General features: G+C 66.9%; 1 non-coding gene across 1 annotated transcript in view; it reads left to right on the forward strand.

Moving 5' to 3' along the window:
* The first annotated feature begins 7,619 nt into the window (after positions 1-7,619).
* LOC135766490 (18S ribosomal RNA) overlaps positions 7,620-7,909 on the forward strand; it is a 1,855-nt gene continuing 1,565 nt past the window's right edge. Inside the window, exon 1 of the ribosomal RNA XR_010541678.1 lies at positions 7,620-7,909. This exon is cut by the window's right edge and continues 1,565 nt beyond it. This is a non-coding gene — a ribosomal RNA (18S ribosomal RNA).

Here is a 7,909-nt window from a genome sequence, read left to right on the forward strand (position 1 = left end):
CCGTGGGAAAATCCGGGGAGGGACCGCCGTATCTCGGCCGGGGAAAGGGCTAGAGGCTCGCGGGTAGGCTCGTTCGAAAGGTCCCCTCGCGTGGAGCGACCGACCCAAAGGGCGAGTCGATCCGAGCAAAGGCGCCCGTGCTGCGGCCGTGGGAAAATCCGGGGAGGGACCGCCGTATCTCGGCCGGGGAAAGGGCTAGAGGCTCGCGGGTAGGCTCGTTCGAAAGCCCCCCTCCGGCATAGCGACCGACCCGAAGGGCGAAGGCCCCGGACCCGAGGCGCCCGAGAAACGGCCGTGGGAAAATCCGGGCACAGACCGCCGTATCTCGGCCGGGGAAAGGGCTAGAGGCTCGCGGGTAGGCTCGTTCGAAAGCTCCCCTCCGGCATAGCGACCGACCCGAAGGGCGAAGGCCCCGGACCCGAGGCGCCCGAGAAACGGCCGTGGGAAAATCCGGGGAGGGACCGCCGTATCTCGGCCGGGGAAAGGGCTAGAGGCTCGCGGGTAGGCTCGTTCGAAAGCCCCCCTCCGGCATAGCGACCGACCCGAAGGGCGAAGGCCCCGGACCCGAGGCGCCCGAGAAACGGCCGTGGGAAAATCCGGGCACAGACCGCCGTATCTCGGCCGGGGAAAGGGCTAGAGGCTCGCGGGTAGGCTCGTTCGAAAGCTCCCCTCCGGCATAGCGACCGACCCGAAGGGCGAAGGCCCCGGACCCGAGGCGCCCGAGAAACGGCCGTGGGAAAATCCGGGGAGGGACCGCCGTATCTCGGCCGGGGAAAGGGCTAGAGGCTCGCGGGTAGGCTCGTTCGAAAGCCCCCCTCCGGCATAGCGACCGACCCGAAGGGCGAAGGCCCCGGACCCGAGGCGCCCGAGAAACGGCCGTGGGAAAATCCGGGCACAGACCGCCGTATCTCGGCCGGGGAAAGGGCTAGAGGCTCGCGGGTAGGCTCGTTCGAAAGCTCCCCTCCGGCATAGCGACCGACCCGAAGGGCGAAGGCCCCGGACCCGAGGCGCCCGAGAAACGGCCGTGGGAAAATCCGGGCACAGACCGCCGTATCTCGGCCGGGGAAGGGGCTAGAGGCTCGCGGGTAGGCTCGTTCGAAAGGCCCCCTCCGGCGGAGCGACCGACCCAAAGGGCGAAGGCCCCGGACCCGAGGCGCCCGAGATACGGCCGCGGGAATTTCCGCGAGCTTCGACCGGACGTATCTCCGGCGGGCGGGGTCGCACGGACCCGAGGCCGGGCTCGTCGGAAAGCCCCGGGACGGACCTTTCGAACGAGACCGGCCGCGCGTCCGGGCGACCTCCGAGGCGGACGCTAGGGGCGCCGGAGCCCCGGACGAGCGAAAATTCCGCGACCACCCGCCCGTATCTCGGCCCGGGAAAGGGCCAGAGACTCGAGGGAGGGCTCGTTCGAAAGCTCCCCTCCGGCATAGCGACCGACCCGAAGGGCGAAGGCCCCGGACCCGAGGCGCCCGAGAAACGGCCGTGGGAAAATCCCGCGGGGGTAGGCCGTATCTCGGCCCCGGAAAGGGCTAGCGACGCGCGGGTGGGCTCGTTCGAAAGGCCCCCCGCGGAGGAGCCACCCACCCGAAGGGCGAAGGCCCCGGACCCGGGGCGCCGGAGCAGCGCGGTAACGAAATTCGAATTTTCGACCGGAAGTATCTCGGGCCCCCGGGGTCGCACGGACCCGCGGCCGGTCTCGTCGGAAAGCCCCGGGCGAGACCTTTCCGACGAGCCCGGCCCCGAGTCCGTAGGACCTTCCCCGGCCGAGATACGGCGCCCGGCAGTTCATTGGCCGATATCTCGGAAACGGGGCGTCGTAGACGCTCCGTGGTATTGGTGACCTTGACGATGCCGGGTCAGACGAGTCGGCCGCGGGCACGGGCCCGGGGGCGCCGGCCGCCAGAGTCGGGTGGCTCGCGCACTTCCAGGCGGGCCGCTCGCGCACCTCCAGGCACCCCGACCCACTCGCCGAGGCCGACCGAGGTGCGCCGTCCCGGCCGCGGACCGGTCGGGGTCCCCTCTCGAAAGGGCAGTAGTGTGAACAGGTGCCATCGGGTATATAGGGGAAGGGGTCCTCTCGAACCAGGCCTTCGAACCCGCGCGAGCCTAGCCCGGCAAGGCTCACCCTCCCCGGCCACGGGTTCGGCCTCCGTCCCCCTGGAGGTCCGGCACCTCCAGGGTCCCCGACCCTGCCTCCCCTGCCCGAGGGGAGGCCTCCGAGGCGGGCCTGACAGGGCGGCCCTCCCTCCTGGAAGTCCGGTTCCTCCAGGGTCCCCGACCCTGCCTCCCCTGCCCGAGGGGAGGCCTCCGAGGCGGGCCTGACAGGGCGGCCCTCCCTCCTGGAAGTCCGGTTCCTCCAGGGCACACGTCCCTACCTCCGTAGCCCAGAGAGGTGACTCCGAGGCGGGCCTGACAGGGCGGCCCTCCCTCCTGGAAGTCTGGTTCCTCCAGGGCACACGTCCCCACCTCCGTAGCCCAGATGGGTGACTCGATAGCGGGCCTGACAGGGCGGCCCTCCCTCCTGGAAGTCCGGTTCCTCCAGGGCACACGTCCCTGCCTCCTTAGCCCAGAGAGGTGACTCCGAGGCGGGCCTGACAGGGCGGCCCTCCCTCCTGGAAGTCTGGTTCCTCCGGGGCACCCGTCCCTACCTCCGTAGCCCAGATGGGTGACTCGAAAGCGGGCCTGACAGGGCGGCCCTCCCTCCTGGAAGTCCGGTTCCTCCAGGGCACACGTCCCTGCCTCCTTAGCCCAGAGAGGTGACTCCGAGGCGGGCCTGACAGGGCGGCCCTCCCTCCTGGAAGTCTGGTTCCTCCGGGGCACACGTCCCTACCTCCGTAGCCCAGATGGGTGACTCGAAAGCGGGCCTGACAGGGCGGCCCTCCCTCCTGGAAGTCCGGTTCCTCCAGGGCACACGTCCCTGCCTCCTTAGCCCAGAGAGGTGACTCCGAGGCGGGCCTGACAGGGCGGCCCTCCCTCCTGGAAGTCTGGTTCCTCCAGGGCACACGTCCCTACCTCCGTAGCCCAGATGGGTGACTCGAAAGCGGGCCTGACAGGGCGGCCCTCCCTCCTGGAAGTCCGGTTCATCCAGGGCACACGTCCCTGCCTCCTTAGCCCAGAGAGGTGACTCCGAGGCGGGCCTGACAGGGCGGCCCTCCCTCCTGGAAGTCTGGTTCCTCCAGGGCACACGTCCCTACCTCCGTAGCCCAGATGGGTGACTCGAAAGCGGGCCTGACAGGGCGGCCCTCCCTCCTGGAAGTCCGGTTCATCCAGGGCACACGTCCCTGCCTCCTTAGCCCAGAGAGGTGACTCCGAGGCGGGCCTGACAGGGCGGCCCTCCCTCCTGGAAGTCTGGTTCCTCCAGGGCACACGTCCCTGCCTCCTTAGCCCAGAGAGGTGACTCCGAGGCGGGCCTGACAGGGCGGCCCTCCCTCCTGGAAGTCTGGTTCCTCCAGGGCACACGTCCCTACCTCCGTAGCCCGGATGGGTGACTCGAAAGCGGGCCTGACAGGGCGGCCCTCCCTCCTGGAAGTCCGGTTCATCCAGGGCACACGTCCCTACCTCCGTAGCCCAGATGGGTGACTCGAAAGCGGGCCTGACAGGGCGGCCCTCCCTCCTGGAAGTCTGGTTCCTCCAGGGCACACGTCCCTGCCTCCTTAGCCCAGAGAGGTGACTCCGAGGCGGGCCTGACAGGGCGGCCCTCCCTCCTGGAAGTCTGGTTCCTCCAGGGCACACGTCCCTGCCTCCTTAGCCCAGAGAGGTGACTCCGAGGCGGGCCTGACAGGGCGGCCCTCCCTCCTGGAAGTCTGGTTCCTCCAGGGCACCCGTCCCCACCTCCGTAGCCCAGATGGGTGACTCGAAAGCGGGCCTGACAGGGCGGCCCTCCCTCCTGGAAGTCTGGTTCCTCCAGGGCACACGTCCCTGCCTCCTTAGCCCAGAGAGGTGACTCCGAGGCGGGCCTGACAGGGCGGCCCTCCCTCCTGGAAGTCTGGTTCCTCCAGGGCACCCGTCCCCACCTCCGTAGCCCAGATGGGTGACTCGAAAGCGGGCCTGACAGGGCGGCCCTCCCTCCTGGAAGTCTGGTTCCTCCAGGGCACACGTCCCTGCCTCCTTAGCCCAGAGAGGTGACTCCGAGGCGGGCCTGACAGGGCGGCCCTCCCTCCTGGAAGTCCGGTTCCTCCGGGGCACACGTCCCTACCTCCGTAGCCCAGATGGGTGACTCGAAAGCGGGCCTGACAGGGCGGCCCTCCCTCCTGGAAGTCTGGTTCCTCCAGGGCACCCGTCCCTACCTCCGTAGCCCAGATGGGTGACTCGAAAGCGGGCCTGACAGGGCGGCCCTCCCTCCTGGAAGTCTGGTTCCTCCAGGGCACCCGTCCCTACCTCCGTAGCCCAGATGGGTGACTCGAAAGCGGGCCTGACAGGGCGGCCCTCCCTCCTGGAAGTCTGGTTCTTCCAGGGCACACGTCCCTACCTCCGTAGCCCAGATGGGTGACTCGAAAGCGGACGCGGGAGGGTGTACGTGGCGCACCCCCAGGCCGAAGAGAGGTCTCGTGAGCGGACGCGAGGGTGTACGACAGAAGGCCTGGAAGTCTCTGACTTCCAGGGTCACCGACCCTACCTCATGAGCCCGAAGAGGTGACTCGAATGCGGACGCGGGGGTGTACGTGGCGCACCCCCAGGCCGAAGAGAGGTCTCGTGAGCGGACACGAGAAGTACGACAGAGGGCCTGGAAGCAAAAGCGGGTGACTCGTGCACTTCCAGAAAAGGCAAAAGCGGGTGACTCGTGCACTTCCATAAAGCCGAAACGAGGTCTCGTGAGCGGACACGAGAAGTACGACAGAGGGCCTGGAGGTAAAAGCGGGTGACTCGTGCACTTCCAGGGTCTCCGACCTTACGGCGCCTTCCGACGCGGGCGCCTCCTCCCGGACGAGCCACGGGAAGGGCCCCTTCTCTCAAGGGGCGGTCGTTTGAACAGGTGCCATCGGGTATATAGGGATGGGTTGCTTCGAAAGTGGACCTCCAGCGTCCTCCCTCCCTGCGGCAGATCCCAAGAAAGGTCTGTGCGCGTCGGTGTGCGATGAACGAAAAACCGTTAAAAGAACTGGAACGGTTGGAACGGACGAAGGGCGTCTGATGTGAGGCAGCGCCCCGGGCGAGTGTCGAAAGACGGGTAACCCATATCCGCATGCCGCCTAGGCGGAAAGATCCGGCCTGGATCATATCAAGGCTAATGCCTAAAAACTAAAGCTACCTTGGGTGATGGAACTCGGCTACGGCCGCAAAACGATCCGCCCTGGATCATCAAGGCTAATGCCTAAAAACTAAAGCTACCTTGGGTGATGGAACTCGGCTACGGCCGCAAAACGATCCGCCCTGGATCAAGGCTACGGCCTAAAAACGGCAAAAAAAGATCCAAAAGTCCCTGGATCAAGGCGCTTCGGCTTAAAACCTGTGAAAAGATCCGCCCTGGATCAAGGCTACGGCCTTAAAGCTGCTCAAAAGATCCGCCCTGGATCAAGGCTACGGCCTTAAAACTGCTAAAAAGATCCTAAAGTCTCTGGATCTAGGCTACGGCCTCAAAGACACACGTGTTGTGAGATAAGATCCGCCCTGGATCTCCAGGCTACGGCCTCAAAGGTTCGACCCGACCATATATGCTCAGACACGGGCGAACACAAAAGCGTAACAACCCATGTTGGAACCGTCGAAGGATCTCGGCGTCGGCCGTAAAACGGAAACCCCCCGGTCGTCGGTACGCGTGTGGCGGTCGAGGGCCCCCGGCCGCCGGTCGGGCGGGCGCGTGGATAGGTCTCCCGAGCGGTCAAGGAGTCCCGGAAGCCGGTCGGGCGAGCGGCCGGCCCCGGGGCACCCTACCCTCTCGGGCGCACCGACCCCACGCGTTTCGTCTCGGTCGGCGTCCGGGGTTCCGAGACACCCTTATGTATCTGTGTGACAGACGGAGTGGCACACCGTCTGCGGCGGGACAGGGCCGCCGACCGCGATGGAAGTCGAGTGAGGCGGCTTCCGGGGTCCAAGACCCTACAGACAGACGGAGTGGCGACCCGTCTGCGGCGGGCCAGGGCCGCCGACCGCGATGGAAGTCGAGTGGGGCGGCTTCCAGGGTCCAAGACCCTACAGACAGACGGAGTGGCGACCCGTCTGCGGCGGGCCAGGGCCGCCGACCGCGATGGAAGTCGAGTGGGGCGGCTTCCAGGGTCCAAGACCCTACAGACAGACGGAGTGGTGACCCGTCTGCGGCGGGACAGGGCCGCCGACCGTTACGGAAGTCGAGGGGGACGGCTTCCAGGGTCCAAGACCCTATCTGTGTGACAGACGAAGGTGCATCGTCTGGGGCGGGACAGGGCCGCCGACCGCTATGGAAGTCGAGTCGGGTGGCTCGTGCACTTCCAGGGTCCAAGACCCTCTCTTCGTGACCGACGAAGGTGCTCTGTCTGGGGCGGTACGGGGCCGCCGACCGCTATGGAAGTCGAGTCGGGTGGCTCGTGCACTTCCAGGGTCCAAGACCAACGCGTTTGACCGACGAAGGTGCCCCGTCCCCGGGCACGGACGGGGACGGGCCCGGCCTCCGGGCCGCCGTGGAAGTCGAGTCGGGTGGCTCTCGCACTTCCAGGGTCCTCGACCCTATCTGTCTGACCGACGAAGGCGCTTCGTCTCGGGCGGGCCAGGGCCGCCAGCCGCTATGGAAGCCGAGTCGGGTGGCTCGTGCGCTTCCAGGGTCCACGACCCTGCCTTCGTGACCGACGAAGGCGCTCTGTCTGGGGCGGTACAGAGCCGGGCCCCGTCCAGCAGGGGACGGTGGCCCGAACAGGTGCCATCGGGTATATAGGGAAGAGCACCTCGCTGACTCTCCAAGGTGATAGGCTACCGGATCCCAGGACCTCTCGAGCCCAGCGAGAGGCCTCTCGAGCGGACACAAATGCCTCGAAAAAGTCCCTCTGCACTGAGGTAGTGACGATTCTTATTACGAATGGTAAATCATCCAAGGAAGGGACGAACCCGGCTGGCCTCGGCCGTTAAACGAGCCGGCTTCGTTCGGCCGCTAAACGAACCGGCGTCGTTCGGCCGCAAAACGAACCGGCGTCGGCCGCTAAACGAAACCCCGGGCGGGACAGGGCCGCCCACGTCTCAGCCTTAATGACCCGTTACGGGGTGACGCCCGGATACGCTTTGTGTGTCATGGCCCTGAGATTCTGGAAATCGAACTGCGCCTGGGGCAGGCCTCCGCCCGGCCGACGTTAGCGCGTCGGCCGCCATGGGCGGTCGGTTCCTCCCCGACCCGGCGCTCTCGCCTCCAGGGGGGCTCTCCGGAGCCCGCCCGACCCTTTCCGCGGGAGACTCAGACGGTCCGTCAGACGCGAAGGTCCGCCACCGGCGGCCGGCGAGGGCCTCGGCGACCGAGGGCGGAGACGCCCCCGGCCCGTCGCGGCCACCCGGCCCCGCGAAACGCACCTTTCCTCGGTTACGGCCCACCCGGCCGCCCCTCAGCCTACGAGAGGGGAGAGCCACACGAGAGTGGCCCCGGTCCCACTCCCCCCGGGGGGTGGAAACCGGGACCCGCGCCGCGTGAACCCCGGGTCAGAGCGAGGCTCTCCTACGGCTACTACCTGGTTGATCCTGCCAGTAACATATGCTTGTCTCAAAGATTAAGCCATGCAGGTCTAAGTGCACACGGCCGGTACAGTGAAACTGCGAATGGCTCATTAAATCAGTTATGGTTCCTTTGATCGCTCCACCCGTACTTGGATAACTGTGGCAATTCCAGAGCTAATACATGCAAACGAGCGCCGACCCGGCCCGCGAGGGCCGGGGACGCGTGCATTTATCAGACCCAAAACCCATCCGGGACGCGTCTCCGGGCGCGCCCCGGCCGCTTTGGTGACTCAGGATAACC

The sequence above is a fragment of the Paramisgurnus dabryanus genome, unplaced genomic scaffold (assembly GCF_030506205.2).
Source record: "Paramisgurnus dabryanus unplaced genomic scaffold, PD_genome_1.1 h2tg000365l_1_22508__unclustered, whole genome shotgun sequence".
NCBI classification, from domain to species: Eukaryota; Metazoa; Chordata; class Actinopteri; order Cypriniformes; family Cobitidae; genus Paramisgurnus; species Paramisgurnus dabryanus.